We start from the raw sequence: 22,708 nt of genomic DNA on the forward strand, positions 1-22,708 counted from the left end.
TGATAGAATGACAAAATGCTGCTGGTGAAAGCATACAGTGCTCTAGACTATATTTCAGCAAAGGAGATGAGAATATTTCTGTAATAGTTTCCATACCAGAAGCCTTGTTGCTGAAGCAAGCCGGTATGCTAATGTAGTTACTTGTTTGGTGTGCTGTGTGGTCTCTTACTGAAAAGGAGTACTACAGTATTTTTTGTAGGACAGAGTTGGAAGTATTTCAGTTTACTTTCAGGTATTTTAAGGTCAACACTAACTGCATATTTCACATGCATGTAACACAAGGAAACATACCTCACTCCAATAATCGGCACTTGTTCCGCACATTTCAAAGTTCTTTAAAACAGCCAAGGAAGAACAGAACAAGCATAGCTACCAAGCATAAATAAAAGTGCCAGTGGGTAAACTGAATTCCTACTTCAATTTTATGTATATTTTATGCAAATATTTTGTTTGCTTTTTGAGGTGTTTTGGCCCTGGCTAGCGGCCAAATGCCCACTAAAGCTGCCCGTTCACTACCCTTTTCAGCTGGAAAGGGGAGAAAATATATATTGAGAGACTTAGGATTCCAGATAAGGACAGAGAGGGATCACTCTGCAATTAGCGTCACGGGCAAAACAGACTCAACACAGAATAAAGGAAAGAAAACTAGTTTATTACAACTATACCACACACCCAGTGGAACCAGAGTCAGATACTGAGAAGTGCGGCCAGGTCTTAAAGCACCTTCCCCCTACCCCTCCCTTCTTAGCAGAATTCACTTTATTAATGATTTTACTCCCTTCTTCCCCCACCTCCATCATGCCACGGGGAGTGGCAGGGAATGGGGACTGGGGTTCCGTTCAGTTCCTCACAAGTGGCTTTCCTCCTTCAGATCTTAAACCACCTGTACTTCCCCTCACCCTTCCCTTCTTAGCAGACTGTACTTTGGTCATAATTTTGCTCCTTTCTTCCTCCCCCATCACTGCAAGGGGAGGGGCAGGGAATAGGGAATGGGGATTTTAAGTCAGTTCCTCCTGAGTTGTCTTGCTTCTTAGCTGGAGGGGCATTCCACATTCCCTGAGCCTGCTGCACCGTGGGGTCCCACCCACGGGACACAGTCTTCCATGAACTTCTCCAACATAAGACCTTTCTGTCGAGGCATCATCTCCTCACCACTTGCCTCAGAACAGCACCCTTCCATAGGGTGCTGACCTTGTTTGCCAAGTCTGTGTAAGGATATCTACACTATACAGATTGGGGAAATGATGAGGCCTTTCCTGGTCACACCCATATCACAAGGGATTTCTCTACCATCCCCACTGCTAACAGCTTTCATATCAAAAGAACATTTGTCAACTGCTTGGTCCTGTTGTAGCACAGGCAGTTAATGTGTGCAGGTCTTTAGAAATTAATAGATTTTTAGGGCCAAGGGAATTAACTATATTGCATCAGATTTCTTTCATCTTAGAAATCACCCACTTACTTCAGGCAAGATCCCAGCAGTAGGATATGGTTGATGAAGCCTGTATTTCAGAGAAGCAGCCAGGATTTTTCACGTAAACTAACATTTTGGAAAAACACGCTCTGGCCTTGAGTAGACCAATGTTTGCTCTCTGGGACCTGCAGAGAGCTTCTGGCTGCTTCTTGCAGCAGCCATCTCTGCAGCCCCCCTTCTCCATTAGGATCCAGTTATACAAAACTGTGACAAACCAACGACCAATGAAGAGACAAAGTATATTTTGTTATCAGCTCAAAGGGGTTCCTAACTAGTTTGTGCAGGAATGTGTTTATGAGACCATGGAGAAAATCATAAAAAGCATGAGAAATTTGGCTTTAAATGGCAGACACATTAGGAGGGGCGATGCCCTGCTTGCCAAGCGCTACAACAAAGTACACCTGCTTAACGGTCACCAAGACTAGTGAGTTTTGGGCTTCAGCCCCAAGTATCATTATCCTTACTGGGAATAGAATCATAGAATCATAGAATAGTCTGGGTTGGAAGGGAACCCAAGGATCATAGAGCTCCAACCATCCTGCCACAGGCAGGGACACCAACCTCCAGGCCTGGATCTACACAAGGCTGCCCAGGGCCCCATCCAACCTGGCCTTGAACACCTCCAGGGACAGGGAATCCACTACCTCTCTGGGCAGCCTGTTCCAGCACCTCACCACTCTTTCTGTAAAAAACTTCCCCCTAATATCTAATCTAAACCTTCCCTCCTTTAGCTTTAGTCCATTCCCCCTTGTCCTGCCATTATCTGCTCTTTTAAAAAGTCAAATCCCCTCCTGCCTATAAGCTCCCTTCAGGTACTGGAAGGCTGCAATGAGGTCCCCCCCGCAGCCTTCTCTTCTCCAGGCTGAACAAGCCCAGTTCCCTCAGCCTCTCTTTGTAGGGCAGCTGCTCCAGCCCTCTAATCATCCTTGTGGCCCTCCTCTGAACCCTCTCCAACAGTTCCACATCCTTCTTGTATTGGGGGCCCCAGATCTGGACACAGTACTCCAGATGGGGCCTCACGAGGGCAGAGTAGAGAGGGACAATCACCTCCCTGTCCCTGCTGGCCACTCCTCTCCTGATGGAGCCCAGGATACCATTGGCCCTATGAGCTGCAAGAGCACACTGCTGGCTCATGTCAAGCTTCTCATCCACCACAATCCCCAAGTCCTTCTCAGCAGGGCTACTCTCAAGAAGCTCTTCTCCCAGTCTGTATCTGTGTCTGGGATTCTTCCGTCCCAAGTGCAACACCTGACACTTGGCAGTGTTGAACCTCATTAGGTTCCCTCGGGCCCATCTTTCAAGCCTGTCAAGATCCCTCTGGATGGCTTCCTTTCCTTCTGGGGTGTCGACCACACCACTCAGCTTGGTGTCATCCGCAAACTTGCTGAGGCTGCACTCAATTCCATCATCGATGTCATTGATAAAGATGTTAAAGAGCACCGGTCCCAAGACAGACCCCTGGGGGACACCGCTTGTCACCGGCCTCCACCTGGACATAGACCCATTGACCACCACCCTTTGGCTACGGTCTGTTAACCAGTTTCTTATCCAGTGGACGTTCCACCCATCAAATCCACTTCTCTCCAATTTAGAGATAAGGATGTGGTGGGGGACTGTGTCAAAGGCCTTGCACAAGTCCAAGTAGATGACATCGGTCGCCTTCCCTTTATCTACCGATGCTGTCACTCCATCATAGAAAGTCACCAGATTGGTAAGGCACGACCTTCCCTTGGTGAAGCCGTGCTGGCTGTCCCAGATCACATGCTCTTCCCTCATGTGCTCCAACATGTCGTCCAGGAGGATCTGTTCCATGATCTTCCCAGGCACAGAGGTGAGGCTCACCGGCCTGTAATTCCCTGGGTCTTCCTTGTTCCCTTTTTTATAAATGGGAGTGACATGACCTTTTTTCCAGTCCCCAGGGACCTCTCCTGACAGCCACGACTTTTCAAATATGATGGAGAGCGGCTCGGCAACCACATCAGCAGCTCCTTCAGGACCCTGGGATGCCTGTCATCCGGCCCCATAGACTTGTAGACATTCAGTCTCATGAGGCGGTCTCGGACTTGCTCTGCTCTTAGAGGTGGGGGGGGGGATTTACTCCCCCATTTCCCACCTTGAGTTTTAGGGATGCAAGGTTCTGGGATTTGAGAATTATGAGAATCCTGGCTGCCAGAGAAGACCGAGGCAAAGAACTCATTCAGTACCCCAGCCTTCTCCTCATCAGTCGCAGCCAATTCTCCTTTCTCATTTACCAAGGGGGGTACGTTCTCTTTGGCCTGTCTCTTCTGGCCAATGTACCTGTAAAATCCCTTCTTCTTGTTTTTAACATCCCTTGCCAAGTTCAGTTCCATCTGCGCCTTGCCTTTCCTGATCCCACCTCTGCAAGTCCGAACAGCATCCCTGTATTCTTTCCAGGCTACACACCCTTGCTTCCAGAGCTTGTATTTGCCTTTCTTTTCCCTCAGTTTGACCAGCAGGTCCTTGCTTAGCCATGCTGGCCTCCTGCCCCTCTTGCCCGCTTTCTTATTCAGGGGGATAGAGAGTCTTTGAGCTCTCAGAAAGGCATCCTTAAAGGTGCTGTCCTCAACATTTCTGTCTCTAAGGACCACCTCCCAGGAGATCTTGGCCAACAAGTCCTTAAATAGCCTAAAGTTTGCTCTCTTAAAGTTCAGTGTCCTGGTCCCACTTTTCGCCAGGCCCACATTCCTTGAGATTACAAACTCAACTAGGGCATGGTCACTGCAGCCCAGGCTGTCTCCAACCTTAAGACCTTTAATGATCTCCCCCACACTGGTGAGCACCAGGTCCAGCAGTGCATCGCCTCTGGTCGGTCTATCCACTATTTGAACAAGAAAGTTATCATCTACACACTCCAGGAGTCTCCTGGACCTCTTGCAGCTCGCCATGTGGTTTTCCCAGCAGATATCTGGGTGGTTAAAGTCCCCCATCAGGATGAGTGCCTGTGACCGTGATGCCTCCTGCAGCTGAAGGATAGTTGGAAGGATAGTTGGAAGAATAGTTGAAAGGTATGTACGTCTCCAAGGGTGGAAAATTTTATCAGATGATTCTATTGAAAAGCAAGGAGAAGGAGGACACTGATTCTAGTCCTGTGAAGTCAATGAACATGTTGTCCTTTTCAGAGTCAAGTAAATGTCATAAATGCTTTATTCTTTATGAGGTGGACAGCAAATAGAAACCAAAGCAATGAACTACCAAAGAGTTGTTCAAAGTATCAGGAAATTGAAATGGGAATTGATAAATAAATAAGGCTTAATTACAAGGGTTCTGTTATTCCAAACAAGTAATAATATAAACATTATAAAAAACATTATAATTAATATAACAAACTTCTAATAACAAATAAAAGTAATATAAACAGTCTTTCTTAAAGAAAAAGTCTGAGAAAAAGAGCTTGCGCCACTGAGTTTCCTTGGGGACTGGTGTGTGCCCCAGCTGCTGGCTCAGGCCTGGCTTCGATGGCTTCAGGGCCTCCTTAGTCTTCCTGGTGGTGTGGCCTCTTGCTCTCCGAATGGTCATCTGCGGAGCCACTGGCCCTCCTCTTTGGGGGGCGCCGGGGAGAGGAGGTGGGACTCCTCCGGGGTGAGGAGTCCCTGGAGTCCCTGCCCTGGGCAGAAGTGGAGGGAGCTGCCACCACCTGCCCCAGCTCCTCCAAGGGCTCCTCCTCCATGCTGGGGTTGGGGGCAGGAGTGATCCCTGGTGAGGGGGCAGGACTTGGCTGCTGGGAGGGGATAGGAGTCCCCTCCGGCGAAGAGGCCCGAGTTTCTTCTGGGGACGGTGTAGAAGTCCCCCCAGGGGAGAGGGCAAGTCTAGGGCTGGCTGCAGGGCTGTCCTCGTGCTCCTCAGCAGCCTCAGCGGCCAGTTGGTCTCTGTACTGGCGCATCTGCTCCCCGCACCGCTCCACAGCGACCTCGATGAGCTGGCGCACAAAGGGCACAGTCTGGTCCTCCATCAAGTGCTGGAGCGCATTGACCAAGAGCAACTCATCCAGCCCAAAGCAGCACAGAGTGGAGATGACGATGCTCTGTATAACAGGGGCCTCCCACCACTCTGTCCCAGACAGCAGCCCCTGTTGCAGCCAGGGCAGCAGGGGCTCCAGTGCCTCCTCAGAATGCCGGAAAAAGGACGCCCAGGCCTCGGGTGGAAAAGCAGCCACATCTCTGCTGGCTGCCGGCTCTGCAGTCTCCTGCTCTTCTAGGTCATGTTCATCCTCCAGTGGATCTGATGGTGGTAGAAGATCCATCTCCAAGAAGTCGTCCTCGGACCGCAGGGAGAAGCGGACGCTGTTGACACGCTGCCGGCACAGGGCGCACGTTGATTTGTGTTTTGCCCAGCGCAGGATGCAGCCCAGGCAGAACTTGTGGCCACAGGGTGTCACGTAAGCCACGTCATCCGGAGAGTCCTGGCAGATGGGGCAATTCCACAGTTCCTCTGTAGCCATGTTGAATTCTCGATGCAAGCTGGAGAGAACTGCACTGCAAAAGGGAAAGGGGCCACGGTCACTGGCCGTCCCAGGAAGGGGAAGAAGCAGTGCCCAGGCCCCTGGCTCCAGATGGACACCCTCTCAGTTCCCCAAGCCCCATGGCCCACCCCACGGCCATCACATAACCACGATTCCACGCACAGCTCACCTCCACTTCTGAAAGCACACCACAGAGTACTCGGCTGCCTCAGCCCAGCAGTGCCAGGGAAACACAGGGCACTGCTCTGGGATGGGCACCAAGAGCTTCCAACGACAGACACCAAAACACCACCCAGCAGCTAGAGAAGCCTCACTTGAGCCTCCACACCTCGCAGGCACGCTTGGTGGGAGTCCAGGCACAAGCCAGACTGAGCCTCTGCTTCTGCCAGCACCCCAAGAGAAGCACCTAGCAACGTGACATCACAGCCCACTGCCTGCTGACGTCACGCTGTGCCATCTGCTCCTGGTGTTCTTGCACAGGTAGTGTTCTGGGTGGCACTGGCACCTGTGGGGATTGAAAATGTCACTAGGAACTTTACCTTACTGACATGATTTTTCAAATATGATGTAGAGTTCCTTGGCAACTACATCAGCCAGTTCCTTTGGTGCTGTGGAATGCATCTCATAGGGTCCCATTCATTCTGTTAGTGTTCTCTGTTAAATTTATCAGGCAATAAAGTGATCGACCACTGTATAGTCAGAAGAATTATGGCTTTCTATCAATTTCTGTATTTTAAAATAATCCTTTATAGCTTAAAGAAAAAATATGTGACTTTCTCCTCTGATCTTAGATCCACATTGCTGAATTAGGTCTCTGCATTCCTCTTAGCATATGTCACTTTTGTCCACCAGTTATAGGCTACCAAAAAGACTCAGCTCACCTCAGCAAAGATTAAATAATTTATTTCATAGTGAATTCTCACATCACTACTGTCCTCATTCTGAGATGAGGATAATATTGCCTTAATTTTCCTTATCAATGAACCCTTAAATCTCTACCTGTCTTGCCATATGACTGCCAAATAACCTTGGAAGATAAAGTAATAAAGATAAATAACATCATTTAAAGCAGGCTGTTAACTCCATGTAGCTCTTTAACAGTGATTATTTATCAGTAAATCACAGGAAAATATTAAAAGGTTACTGAATCAATAGGATATAAGTGTAGTAAGAATTTTAAGATGTAGGAAATTAGGTTTTTGATAGTTCAACATGCCAAGTCTTATCTTACTACTGTTATCTCTCTTTTAAATGTTTAGTTTACTTTGCTTAGGGAAAAAAATCCTCTTGAAAGACATTTACAAATTGCACTAAAAGCTTAAATATTTTCCCTGATAATATCTTTTCATATATTACTTGAAGGGGAGCTTTTGCACCACTGGCATCAGCTACTAATTATTTGTTTGCCCTGTGGCAGCACATCAAGGAATTGAAGCCATCATTGAGTCTTTGTGTGTGGCTCCATTCAAACCTGACTGAAATTGCAGTGCATGCCCCAAAGGCTGTTCAGTCTAAACCATGAGGGGTTTTTACATTAATTTCTGTGATTTTTGCAGAATATCCTTAGACTTCTTTTTAGATGAAAGAGGATTTTATCAGCACAGAGTGAGGGTGTGATTGACCAAAGTGACTGAAGAGAGTAAAAGGAATTAAGGATGTAATTAATCTTAATATTTTATCCCCACAAAGCATTTCAATGCGGTATTCTACACACTTAAGATGATTGTTTAATAGACAGTTATTACTGATTGATGCAACAGCAACAGAGTGATCCAGTGAAAGCCAGGACCGGCACTAAACACTCTGCAGGTAGAAAGGCAGTCTTACCTTACAAACTTGTAACCTACACAAGGTACACACACAGTTAGTAAAAATTTCCCAGTGAGGCAGACAAAATAATGAAGATTTTTAAAGTGAGCCTGGCCTTGGAGAATGACTCTTAACAAATTAGCTAGGAGACACTGACTTGTGATTATTCAGCCTCAGTGATCCATCTAGAGAGAACAGATCAACCACTGCAGGTTACTTTTGAAAAGGTTTGCCAAAAGCCATCTGATGGTTTGCAAGCACTAAGAGTCTGTGAATTAAAAAATGTTCCTGTGGAGAAAGCACAAATTTCATTCATGATCAGTAACAGTGTCAGTCAAAATTATAAAGTCCTTTTAATAGAGAGAAGCTGGAGAAGCTAAGTCAGAGTTCATATATGCTAAAGTCAAGAAATAAAGCTGTAGTCACATAAAAATATCAGAAGGGCAGCTAATCAATGCAGATAAAAGAGAGACAAATTAAAAAAGAACTGAGGCAAATGTGACATTTTTTCTAATACAGTTTCAAGAAAAAAATGAAAGAAATGAAAGCAAAAAACCCAGCAGCCCTCCAAAAAGAGCCAGCTAAATTGAACAGTTTAAAGATAACAGAATACATAGGGATGGATAAGCCAGGTCAGGGACAGCTTGAAAGAGGTTATCAAATTGAAAATAAAAATCAAAGGAAATGATGATTAGGAAATTACTGTAAGCCTGTAACTACTGTCATTTGGTCTGGAATGACCTTCAAGAGCTGCTTTTAAAAAGCACTGACCCATACACCCCACAGATCAAACTAGCAGATACTGCTAAAGTCTGACCATCATTACCAAAACCAGTGCAAGAGTCAGCAGCATCACAACAGGATTTTCTCTTCTGGGCACTTCATTTGAAGAAAAAACCCTCACAGGTATTTGTTCACAATAAGTCAGATGCAAGCTGGCCCTTCAATAATTCTCATTCAGCCAGCCCACAAGTGACTGCACAAGCAGTACCACACCCTGGCAGAGGGGAAGAGCAAGTGAAAGGTTCCTATTGCATCAGTGTGCTCAGAAAATATGGTGAAGGACGGGGTATGAACAGCACAGTCTTGTTATCTTCCGGGAAGGACCAGTGGCTCAGACAACCTGCAGGGTTTCATGTCTGATGCTGATTTAATACAAGTTCTGGCATAAGTATTAATTGAATTTTCAAATTTCTGGTAAGTGAAATTTCCAAACTTCCCACATATTCTCAATAAGTACTAACTAAATCTCTAAATTTCTCCAAGACCTTGCCAAGTAATGCTCAGAGTGAGAGGACACAATATGCATAGCTCTGTTCTCCAACCCAGAAAAGATAGAGTATCTGCTGAAATAACTGATGATACAATAGACTTCAAATGGAGACAAGAGAACAATGCTTGAGCATAAAACCCATCCTGTAACAATGAAGAGTCCACTGCCTCCTTCTCTGAGCTCTGGCTTCAGCTTCCCTCACAGAAGGCTGAGGGAAAACATCATTCATTCCTGCTCAGGATGTCCTTTCTCTTCACAGCCCAGTAAACTGAAGATAATTCTTTTTTCATTTGAATCATACTTCCTACAGATAGTGGATGGCACAGGCACCAGAAGCATGCCAGCACTGAGTGATGTATTTCTACAAACCAGTTCAGAGCAGTAAGCCAATGTTTCTCACAGCTCATTAATGAAGTGCTGGCAACTTCACTGGCTGCTCCTTCTTCTCCCAGTCAAGGCTCTAAATTCACCTGGGTAAGTCATGAGCAGGCTTTGCCCTAATTCATTGAGGGGAGACATGTGTCCTCACTGACAACCTGTCTCTGCCTCTTGACTTTCCACCTATTCTTTTTTTTTCTTTTGAGTTACACAACAGTGTCCTTGCCAGGAACTACCTGCAGTTTTCTTCCAGCTGGACTTCCCAGGGAGTGCAGAGCAGCTTCCTGTCAGGCACACTGGTGGTGACAGGGAGCATATCTCATAGAAATTATGGGTAGTGTTAATCAGAAAGTCACGCAAAGACCTACCACAAAAACTGTTATCCCAGTTATTGCAGGAACTGGGATCCAGGTTTCTTCTAGGATGGCCATAACGCCCAACCTCTTGGTTAACAATCAGCTCTTTACAGTCAACAGTTCAGAGTGATCATCGATTTCTTGCAGCCTGGCATCCATTTGAGAGGGATTGCAGAACCTTGTATATCTTATGGCAGTTTCAAATAAATACGATCCCAAAATACCAGAGTGACAAAAAATACTGCTGAGGGAAACACAAAGAAATCATCACGTCATGGTAAGTAGTCATCACTTTGTGCAATGTTCACTGACTTGTACAAAATGATGAAACTTTATTCCCTGGTGAGAAGTTAAAGTGGTACATGCCTATTTATAGCACACACACACACAAAGAAAACCTATTGATTTGTACAGTGCAACTTCCATCTCATTTTTCAGTCATTCTGAATATTTTTGGTTACAGAGAACAAAAATAGAATGCAAACTAATTAACTCATTGACTTGATTCTCCCATTCAAAATGTTACCAACTTTTGGAAATAGCAGAGGACTTGAAGGGTCATCCCTTATTACAGAATCAGTGTACGGCACATATTTTGAGCTGCACTTTGGTGGCTTTGGGTGGCTTTTCCTCTTAAAAAAAGGTCCCTATAAATGCCACATATATAATGATATTCAGTTCCTGAAAGTTTATGCAAATATTTAATCCTATATTAAATAAAACATGAGCTGATACTGTAGTTAGTGCAATAAGCACTTCATTAAACACATTCTGGGTCATATTTAATGTAGTAGAAATTGTTTGCTAAAGGGCCAGATCAGTTAGCAACCACTGGCTTAAACCTTGCAATCTCCACTAGCCAGGCTGTGCAAACATGTATGGGGTTATGTGGCAAGGTTTTGATAGTGGGAGGGCTACAGGTTTCTGTGAAAAGCTGCTAGAAGCTTCCCCCATGTTTGACAGAGCCAATGCCAGCTGGCTAAGCCAAAGTCTATCAACAACACTGGTACTGCCTCTGGGATAATGAAGGTAAGAAGGGGAAAATGTACCAAGAGCAATTGCAGCCAGAAAGATGAGAGAGAAGATGTGAGAGGAGCAATTCTGAAGACACCAAGGTTAGTGCAGCAGTGGGGGAAGGAGATGCCTCAGCTGCCAGAGCCGAGATTCCCCTGCAGCTAGTGGATAAGACCGTGGTGAGGCAGGCTGCTCCCCCTGAAGCCCATAGAGATCCATCGTGGAGCAGATGGTGGGAGGGCTACAGGAGGTGGACTCCACACCAGAGCAAAGGATGCACAGCCTTTGCACACAAAGGATGCACAGTGGAGGCATGCAAAGGAGGCTGTGATCCCATGAAAAGCCCATGCTGGAGCAGGCTCCAGGCAGGACCTGCAGCCTATGGAACGAGGAGCACAGGCTGGAGCAGGTTTGCGGGCAGGACTTGTGAACCTGCTTGGGGCCTCATGCTGGAGCAGCCTGTTCCTGAAGGACTGATGGAAGGGACCCAGGCTGGAGTAGGGGAAGCGTGTGAGGAGTCAACCCCTTGAGGATGAAGGAGCAGCAGAGACAACATGTGATGAACTGACCCCAACCCCCATTCCCCGTCCCCCTGTGCTGCTGGGGGAGGAGGTAAAGAAATCAGGAGTGAAGTTGAACCTGGGCAAAAGGGAAGGGGGCACGGGTTTTAAGATTTGGTTTATATTTTCTCATTATCCTACTCTGATTTTGATTGATAACATATTAAACAAATTTCCCTGAGTTGAGTCTGTCTTGCCCATAAGAGTAATTCCTGAATGACCTCTTCCTGTCCTTATATCTATCCTACCTTCAAGTCTTTTATTATATTTTCTCTCCCCTGTCCAACTGAGGAAGGGAGTGACAGAGCGGCATCTGGGCATTCAGACAGGGTAAACCCACCACAAAACAATTTTCAGTTTGATGGCCAGACGTAAAAATGGGAGAAAAAATTCTGAGAGCTATAAAAAAGGTAGTCTTGAACAAGTTTTGGGAAAATGTTCATTAGATGTGAGAAAACTCACTTCCAAAATGCAATACTGAAATACCCATTTTAAAATGTAGATGTTTAATTCATTAAATTTGTTTAATCATTGTCCTGGTTTTGTTGGAATAGTTAATTTTCTTCCTAATAGCTGGTATAGTGCTGCAGTTTGGATTTAGGATGAGAACCATCTTGATAACACACTGATGTTTTGGTTGTTGCTAGGCAATGTTTACATTAAGATTTGGTTTATATTTTCTCATTCTCCTTCTCTGATTTTGATTGATCAAGGACTTGATCAAAGTCAAGCATTGATCAAAGTCAAGGTCTTTTCTGCTTGTCACACTGCCCTGTCAGCAGGAGGCTGGGGCTGCATGAGAAGCTGGGAAGAGGCACAACCAAGACAGCTGACTGCAGCTGACCAGAAGTATAGTCCATACTATATGACATGCTCACTATACAAAATAGGGGGGAAGCAGACAGGGGACACAAACTCAGCTTGGAATCTAGCTGGTCACTGGTCAGCAGAGTAACAAATTGTGCTGTACATCACTGGTTTTGTATGTTCTCTTATTATTATAGTCATCATTATCATTATTATTATCAATATCATCATCATCACATTCCTTTTCTGTCCTATTAAACCGTCTTTATCTCAACCCATGCATCTTACCATTTTTACCTTTTTTTTCTGAGTCCCCCATCCCACTGAGGTGAGTGGAAAAGGCAAAGCACTATGTAGTTGTTTTAACTGCTGGTTGAGTTAAACCACAATTGCATACACAAAAATGCCAACAGTATTTTTGCAGTGCAATAAACTAATACTTCTCAATCTTCCCCAAAACAGTCATCCTGCTAAATAGTCACACAACTCTCAACAAGGATTTCTCTAGAGTCATTCTTGTTTCTACAAACCACAAAATTAATTCACCAGCTGCTTTCACTCTTTAAGTTACACAGCATTGAAGTTCTAGATTCTAAAATATACTGCCACTAGAACTGCAGCTCCCCAGCTCCATGAGGAAGGAGTGGATATTTGTAGTTGTGTCAGTACTGTAGTCAAAGCAGAGGCCTGCCTCATCTACAAATCACAGATGTACTAGTCAGGATGAAATTAATATTACCTTGTACTGAACTTGAATGTAGGTACACTCAGATAGTGTTACAGTAGCATGTAAGTTTTTTGTAATACTCTGAGACAGGCATAGTTTTAGATAATGATGTAACCATTGTGATCGAAGATGGGGAAAGCTACGCCAGGAGTGGCAGACAGATCCCCCCCGAGGAAAGGGAGGGCAACAGTGTAAACACAGGCATGCAAAGAAATTAAAAATACCAAGTTTGGTTCTGATTTTTCCCACTGAGGATCTCCCAGGCTTGCTCACCTTGACCTTAGGACAGGAAACCACCAGGGACTCCAGCCATACAGACTCACTATGCTCCATGATACTGCAAAACACACAATTAATTATGAATACAATTAATAGTTTTGTATATGAACATGTATCAATTAAAGCTATGTAAGAAGTGCCCATGAGCACCCCCTGTACATTGTTACTGAATGAATTCAATAACGTTTAAAACTGGCCTGATTTCACAGACTTTTAAACACTCCCACTAGAGGGAGGGAGGGAGGGAGGGAGGGGAGGCAGGCAGGCAGGCAGGCAGGCAGGCAGGCAGGCAGGCAGGCAGGCAGGCAGGCAGGAAGGAAGGAAGGAAGGAAGGAAGGAAGGAAGGAAGGAAGGAAGGAAGGAAGGAAGGAAGGAAGGAAGGAAGGAAGGAAGGAAGGAAGGAAGGAAGGAAGGAAGGAAGGAAGGAAGGAAGGAAGGAAGGAAGGAAGGAAGGAAGGAAGGAAGGAAGGAAGGAAGGAAGGAAGGAAGGAAGGAAGGGAAAGAGAGAGAGAAAGAAAGAGAAAGAGAGAGAAAGAGAGAAAGAAAGAAAGAGAAAGAAAGAGTGAAAGAGAGAGAAAGAGAAAGAAAGAGTGAAAGAGAGAGAAAGAGAGAAAGAGAGAAAGAGAGAAAGAGAGAAGAGAGAAAGAAAGAAAGAAAGAAAGAAAGAAAGAAAGAAAGAAAGAAAGAAAGAAAGAAAGAAAGAAAGAAAGAAAGAGAGAAAGAAAGAAAGAAAGAAAGAAAGAAAGAAAGAAAGAAAGAAAGAAAGAAAGAAAGAAAGAAAGAAAGAAAGAAAGAAAGAAAGAAAGAAAGAAAGAAAGAAAGAAAGAAAGAAAGAAAGAAAGAAAGAGAGAGGGAAAGAAAGAAAGAAAGAAAGAAAGAAAGAAAGAAAGAAAGAAAGAAAGAAAGAAAGAAAGAAAGAAAGAAAGAAAGAAAGAAAGAAAGAAAGAAAGAAAGAAAGAAAGAAAGAAAAAGAAAGAAAGAAAGAAAGAAAGAAAGAAAGAAAGAAAGAAAGAAAGAAAGAAAGAAAGAAAGAGAAAGAAAGAAAGAAAGAGAGAGAGAGAGAGAAAGAAAGAAAGAAAGAAAGAAAGAAAGAAAGAAAGAAAGAAAGAAAGAAAGAAAGAAAGAAAGAAAGAAAGAAAGAAAGAAAGAAAGAAAGAAAGAAAGAAAGAAAGAAAGAAAGAAAGAAAGAAAGAAAGAAAGAAAGAAAGAAAGAAAGAGAGAAAGAAAGTTAGTTGTATTGCAACTGCAAAAGTATAAATAGTAGTAAGTATTTTAGAATGGGTACAAGATCTCCCGAGAAACCAAGTCTACACAGACTTTTAGTAAAAGTATAAAAGTCTAAATTTAAGCCAGATAAGTTGAAGTGTGTAACCCCTTAATATTACTAGGCCTTTATCAGCAATTTATGTTATATTTTAAGCCATAATTTTAAAAATCTACTTGAAAATGTTTCTTTTCTGACTTGTCAATTGATTTCCTTCTTCATACCAGATATCTCAAGCAACCTATGCATAGAAAAAACCCTGTTCATTCAAAGAGCAAGGATAAAATCAAAACAGATTCTCTATTTATTTATGACCCTCCCACCTATTCCCATTCTTGTTGCTCAGACTAAACTGGCATAAATATTTTGCTTCACAAAAAAATTAAGCGACACATAACTATGAAAACCGAAGAATTACCCATATTGGAGGGGGGGGGGGGATGAAAAAATAAAAAGGCAGTTTCTTAAAAGGATGGGAAATGAATGAAATGACAAGAGCAGTATGAAGTGAGTTTGTGACAGTGCTCTTGGCTGAGGCATTGAAAGAAATGCTGCACGGGGAAAAAAAATGCTGGCAAAGGGGAGCAGCAAACTTCTACCAATGACAACAGAGAAGGACACATCAACAACAGAAAGTCCCAGATCCAGTAGCATGGCATGCTGAGAGCACAGGGGACTGTTCTTTAAAAGGTATCTGACATGTAAAATTCATGGAAATTCATTTATGTCTTTGAAACTCTCCTTCAAGGATCACAGCACCCTCATGGATTCCTGGTCACACATGTGGTTTAAAAGAGTTCTTAATGATACAGAGACAAGAGTTCACTGGTCTGCTGCTCCCAGTTGGAAGTTATGGTTTCCGTGCAGTGCCTAATGCAAAGCTTAATTTGTCTGAACAATCCCTTATGCCAAAAAAGACTCAGTGTCCTTCTCCTCCCAATATACCTTGACCACACTCCTTGTAATAATGCATGGTTTTCTCTAATGCCTAAATACACTTAAACAGTGATCCTTCTATGTTATATACCGCTATACAGTACTGTTGATGCAAAATTATGCAAGAAAGCAAAAAACCCCCAACCCTCCCCCCCCAAAAACAACCCCAGAGACTAATCTCTTAAGATCCCAGACACTTAAGACTGTCTTATTTTAAAACAAGTTGCAGCTTCAAGGTACATATCTTTTCTAACAATTTGGCATCCAAGACAGAATTAGACAGCAACTAAGTGATGATTTAAAGAAGAGCTATGCCAATATCTCTGCAATAAATGCATTTTCTTCCATCTGATCAGTAAACTAACCACAAAAAAACCAAAGCAACCCAAGCCTCAAACACTTCTGGCAACAGGGCTTGAAGTAAGGAAGGATGTAATTTTCAGAGGTTTAAGGAGGTAAGCCTTAACACTTTAACTCCCATTTAACAAATCTTAATGTAGCATGAACTTCTTTGGCCAATAAAAGTTTAAGATAAAAGTTACATGGGGCTTTCACATTACAGTTAGATCAAAGGTTTTTGCTGTATGCTTTTTCAGTCCCTTGATGTTTTTTTCAGGACATGTAATTCTATGAATCTTCTGAAGTCTTTTCTGCTCCAGCCTTTACTAAGCTTACATTCTATCATCCAAGAATGACCATCTCTCTGAAAAAAAAAAAAAGAATTGTGACAGTATTTCTCCCTTGGGATCATATCTCACTTCTTTGAAATACTGAGGACCAGAGACTGAAGTTGTCAGGGTGATTTACTGCAGTTTATGATTTGGCCCTATTGGTAATGACAGGGTGCAATCATTGAGTCTGTTATTAACAGAACACAACAATTTCAGTATGTCCCACTCCATAAATCAAGCACTAACTCTACCTTTGCTCATTTCAGATGCCATTGAAAATAACCATTTGTACCTAAGGCCTTTCACTGTCCAGAAAGCTAACCTATATGGCTTGTCTCATGTTTTCACAGGAAACCCTTCAGAGGCTGAGGTTCTGTTTCTCCACCTACCCTGCAGCTGGGCAGCCCTGAGCCTCAGCCAACATTCAACCCGGAGGCAGACCGCAGGCTGTTTCTCACCAGCAGAATGGTGACAGGATGGAAGAGCTTTACCTTAACCACACTGTCAAGCTGTAAACCACAGCAAGCTTCCCAATCACCTCACCTCCAACAGAGACATTTTTTCTATCAATGAATTTCACTCAGCATTCAGCTCGTATACTTCGTATTTTGGCAAGCAATGCTCATTCTGGCACAGACTCCTTGTTTGAGTGTACAATGAGTGAATACATATTCTTTTTTAAGCAAGAACTTAGAACAATAGAAAGCAAGTAGGGCATGCAACCTATGAGGTGAAGTTTCAGTGCCTTTTTAATAGCATATAGAGTTTAAGGAGTAGGTCCTTTGTTACAAAGCCTGCAAAAGGGGGAGGAATGCTCCAGAACAACTCTGTACTTCAGTAAGAGGTAATAACAATTCTTCCTTAACCTTTTTCAGCCTTCAGTTTCCTGTTCAATAATGGGCACAATAAATCACTAAACGGACCAAACAATGGAGGAAATCATTCATTATCCACAGCAAGTGCTGTATTTATTAATGCTATGTAAACTGCTCTTAACATTGGCTAACCCCACCACTGTGAAATGGAGTAAGCATTACTCAAATATTTACAACCTGCTTTTATATATCTTTATCCATTTTGTAATGGCAAGCTCTAAACATTACTATTATTGGACACAGAAGGAGGAAGTAAGTGATATATGTCAGTAAATGTTTGTTCACAACCCAAAGTATATGTTTTTGCCTGTGAAACCATTGTCACTAAAATCCTTATGTTCATGTTTGACAACAGCAACTAAAACTGAGCAGCTGCAATGTAAATATGACTACAGTTATGTAATACCCCACATGCTATTAATACATGCCAGCCATATGAACCTCCACAAATTTTCTCCATAAACAATTTTGCATTACTTCATATTGGCAATCTACATCAGACAAATGTTTTGGACCCACTGTTGTGTTGTACTTGAACCTAATAGAAGCCAAGCAAGTCCTGGAGCAATGAAACTCTCCACTCTGTTACCAAGTCATACTCACTCAGAATCTTTAATAGGGTGTTTTTCTAAGTATTTTTATTGACAATAAAAATTTCAAGCTATAACTTATGCCTAAGTGAATATTTTCTTCTATTTTTTTCTTTGTTCAATCATTATGAGTTCAAACAACAAAAATAGTACCTCTAATCCTTTACATGTACTCTTAGAAACTAAAATATGCAACCTCAGATCTTAGAATACTAGCAGCTCTGCAGAAGAGTTTAGTTTTCACAGAAACCTGGGGAGTTAAGTGAGGGTCATCTAGGAAAGCATTAAATTAACTTTATGTCAATGCAAATAACTTAAAAAGAAACACAGATGAGTTACAAAAGAAAGCTTTGCATCAAGAGACACTGTATGTAACGAGGTGTTTCCAAGTCGTACTGGGGTGACAGCAGTAAGTAATTTTTTTGAAGAACAACAGATTAGGTCATGAAAACTTCTTTTAAAACCAGATATTCCAGCAGGTGGTCTGCCTAAAGGAGGTGCTTCAGACAAGAAAAGTGCACATTTCTGGGTACTCCGTGGAGACAGGTAAGTAATTGAGAGAAGTGAACCACAGTGCAACAAATAGCAGCACCTGTCTGATGGCTACTTTGCAGCTCTGAACACACAGTTTGTTCACAAACAGTGTGATCCAAAAGGCCATACCTTCAAAGATACTTGGTATCTGTCATTCAACATATAGCATTCCCCCAAATTTTTAAAATACTGTTGAAAAAATAGTGAAAACGGAACCTACAGATACTAAATTATTTTTAACTTTTATTTTTACTTTCAGCTATTTAAAAGCACAGGTAGTAGCTCCAGATACATATTATAGGATCTTTTCTGAACTGAAGTGTGTTTTGCAAACTCGCAGCTAACCCAACACCTTCATGTTAAGAGAAATGGGGACATCAACCAAGGAGCATACCGTGGGGTTCAACTAACAAGAGGAATGGAAACTGTCATCACACCCTTCGTGCCAGAGCTGGCTAGAAAATTTCATGGAACCTTCAAGCTGTATCAGAAAATTCAGTTTGCTAAGAATGAAACTGCTTGCTGCAAATGTTCTGATTTTCATCAGATATTGTCAGCATATCAAGCCCATTTTGTATCACAATGAAGCATTTCGCTCTGAATGACATCTGACAACAGATCTGAACTAGGCATTGCCAGCAATGTTTTGGTAAGGACATTTTGAGTTTCTTGACACTGGAAATCATTGAATTTTAGAACTTCCACTCCACAACTCATTTTAAGCTTTAGTTCCAAATACTGATGATGAAGGATTCTTTCAGGTTTCAGAAACTGATGCGTGCTCTGAAGCCTGCTGCTTTTTTCTCGGGAGATTGATTTACTAATGGAGGAAGGGGACAGCAGCCCATTACATAAGATGCTTACATGTGGCATTATTCCATTACATACACACTATCTCACTACTTTATTGAAGTGAACTTTATATGTGCTAGCTTTGTCACTGACAGCAGAAGCAGCCCATGAGGCAATAAGTAATTTATTAGCAACAGACGGGGTTTGCAGGTTTGCTCAAACATTGCACTAAGCAACACTCAAAATCCATTTTGCATGAGGAACCTACACTGGCAACATCAGGTCTCTTTTTGCTCAATAAAAACAGGGACCATGGGGCTTACGGTTCTATTTCATCTGCATCTATCTAATGCATCACTTGAATTACAAAATGCTTTCACTTGTACTCAGAGCATTTCACTTACACCTCAGTATTAAACAACCTGTGACTAGCAGTAGAGTAATTCAGAAGCTACCTGTGAAATGAATGAACAAGATTTAGTTTGGCCAAAACACCCGTTAACCCATTGCTGCCACAGCAACTAAACAGCATCTCTGTCTACCAACCCCCCTGCCCAGCTCCATCTGAAATCTGATTAGGCCACCATCCTTATAAACTCAGAGACCTCAACACCCAGGCAGAGAGTCTCATTTGTCACAGGATCTAGGAATTAATTGCCAGTTCTAAGCAAGGATGTCACAGAGCAGTGCTGAGGAACGGAGACATTTTACCTGGCACACAGCGGCCAAGCTTAGCCTGTCTGACAGCCCGACTCACGAGGAAAAAAAAGCAGGAGGTCATCAAGAAGCTGTTTCACTGAGCTCCAGCTGCAGTGGGGACTGAACGGGACTCAGAAAGGCCTTTTCAAGCCCCGTGATCTGGCTGGTACCGTGGCTCCTTACGGTCCCTCTTCATCTCCCGCTTTCTCCACACCCCCCCGTGTGGCTTGCGCCGCGCACTGCAGGATGGGTCAGGCCGCAGCCGTTAGCTGCCAGCTGAGGCCGCTGAGGCCGCTGAGGCCGCGCACCCCCGGAACACAACCGCCGCCTCGGGGAGCTTACTGAATGCTCACCCAGGGGTCTCTTTTTGGGCATTCAGGGTCGTAACACGAAGTCTGGGTGAAAAAATATATCTATCAGGAAGTAAATTACCGAAGCTGCTCAAAGCTGGCGATTTTGTACGTTGCACTGATTTCCCCGGTTTTCCATTTATATTTCCCCCCTTTCCCCTTCTCTCTTCCCATCTCCTTCCATTTCCCTTCCCCCTCCCCATTACTTCACCCTTTCCCCCCCTTCTCCCCCTTCCATCACCCTTTCCCTTTTCCCTTTCCCCTCACATCACCTCAGTGGTTTCCGGGGTGGACTCGTATCTCTACTGAAATCAGCTCAACTGAACAGGATCATTTAATTGCAACAGAATATTTTCCACTGTGATTTCCCCCAGCTATAGGGGGCATTTCTACAAGGAGGTTAGAGACTTCTTGTTTCTCTACAGATGTCTCTGACTTACATGAATTGTACTCTGCTTTTGACCAGAAAAGGTTGTTTTGACATTGTTTTACATTTTCATTTGATTCTATAAATGAAAATTATCCTACATGATCCAGGGGAGAAGAAAAACTCATTTATATTAAAAAAAGCATCTCAGGGAAAACATTAATATTTTATCATTGTAGGAAAAGTGTAAGTTTTTCCACAGGGTTAAAGGTTGTTGTTCAGCTAAATATTTCAAAACCATACATGTATCTTCTACTACACTGTCTCCTGATGTTTGATACACCTAACTCTTCCATGCTAAAATAAATTACTGTTCTTTGATAACCCACTAAACATTACAGCAGATACAAATCTTAGAAAAAAGAAAGTAGGAAATACAGTGTTGAGTCACATGGATTTAGTTTATTCAAAGCCAAAACACAGAATCATTTAGGTTGGAAAAGACCTTTAAGATCAAGTCCAACCGCAAACCTAACACTGCCAAGTCCACCTCTAAACAATGTCTCTAAGCACTACATCTGCACTTGTTAGTGCACATTTGGAATAGGTTATACACATCAGCCGTAAAGATACAGTCAACGTGTTGCAGAGTATGTGAGGTGGGGAAAAAGCTGTTTAATATGGTGCTTTGGATTCTACATAGCAAATAACCTGGGTATGGAACAACAAATACAGTTGAGATTTTTAAACTGTGAAGTTATGTGCTATGAATACTGCCTGGCAGTTTGGCACACACCATAAAATGATGGAGTTTAGGATTCCATAACAACATGTCTAACACTGAGAATGTAATACTTCAAATCTCCAGTTCACATATCAAAGAATGCTGAAAGAAGTTACAGAAACACTTCAGCTAATGCTATGCTGTAATCACCTGCAGGGTTTAAGGTTTTAAAAAGAATCTTAAATCTCTTTACTACATTTCCTAGTTTCATGTTAGAAATACTTTTCTAACCACTGAAGTGAAGGGAACATTAAAATACAGTTTAAAACACATATCAGTGGCATATTCCTTCATACCACAGCTTAGAGGAATAAAAATTGGTGATTAAACATAACAAAGGGTAATGCCAGACTATTAAAAAATATTCTTATCCTGCAGGATTTAGCAGGAAAATGATATGCCTTTTTTAATGAAGAAAAATAGAAATAAGTGAATGAACCTTTCAGTGCTTGCAACTGATCACTTACCTGATTTTTGCTCTCAACCAAATGAAGGAAATTTTTGCTGTATGTTGTAATAATCTCAGCTGCTCAGTGATTATTCAGAGGGAAAAAAGACTGTTCAACCACTCCAGATTTATAAAAAGACATCGGCTATTAGAGATGCCTTCAATTTCAGTAATTTTAAGAGCTGAAATCGGTCTACCATGACTTTTTTTTTCCTATAGGTGTATAATTCTACTTATATGCAACACTTTTCTTCCTCCAAATAGATGCTGGACCAGACTTTTCTTTTTACTTTTTAAATAGATATATTATAACTGCTCAGGGAACCAGAGTACAAAACTGGATTCATTAGGATGATTCCAGTCAAGTCACCAGTCCTGGCTAGGATAAAGTTCCCTATCATAAAGTGTTCCACATGTCAGAAATCAGTTAGTTTCGCATTTGAATGAAATCCAGAACATTATCTCTGAAGCAAATTAATCAGAAACAGGCAGGCACAGCTGAAAGATCTTTGTATTGTCGATACACTGAAGTTTAAATTGGAATGTGATTATTTTCAGACTATTATTCAAGAAATGAGTGAGCTTACACATACCAACAGGTAAAACACGTTCTCAACAACAGCCATACTCTAAGTAACCGATCCCCCCCCCACACTGCTACCTTTAGATTATCAAGATTCAGTAATATCTTGCCATGATTTCATGATGCCAGAAAGCTATTAGATGACAATGATCAATATGCTAATCAGAATAAATTAAAGAAGTGGAAAAGTGGGTTTTTTTCACAAAGGTCTGGAGGTTTTACGCAAAACATCTTATGTTCATTGAGTCATTCCCCTGTAACTCATATCATTACCAAAACAATGTGCTTAGAGTATTCTTAGTGCATAAAGACTGTACAATATGGTTACAGCTTCTACTGTGACAAACATCAGTAAAGCAAAATCTAACAAAGAAGGCAATATGGAAAGTCTGGAAGATAAAGTTTTAGCATGCTGTGAAGAGGTACTGTTAAATGGTGAAGACAGTATCTGTAGTTTTGAGTGTGTACAACTCTGTGAAAACAAGGTATCTGGCAAAAGAGGAAAAGTATTCTTATTTATCAATAAAACATAATCTGAATAAGTAAAAATATATAAATAGGAGAAATTAGGGAGAATTCTTTGGATTTAGAAACAAAAACTTTAGTTCATAAAAAGGATGGATATTTATAAGCCTTCTAAAGCATCCTACAAGGAGTA

The sequence above is a fragment of the Gallinula chloropus genome (genome assembly GCF_964237585.1).
Source record: "Gallinula chloropus genome assembly, chromosome: Z".
NCBI classification, from domain to species: Eukaryota; Metazoa; Chordata; class Aves; order Gruiformes; family Rallidae; genus Gallinula; species Gallinula chloropus.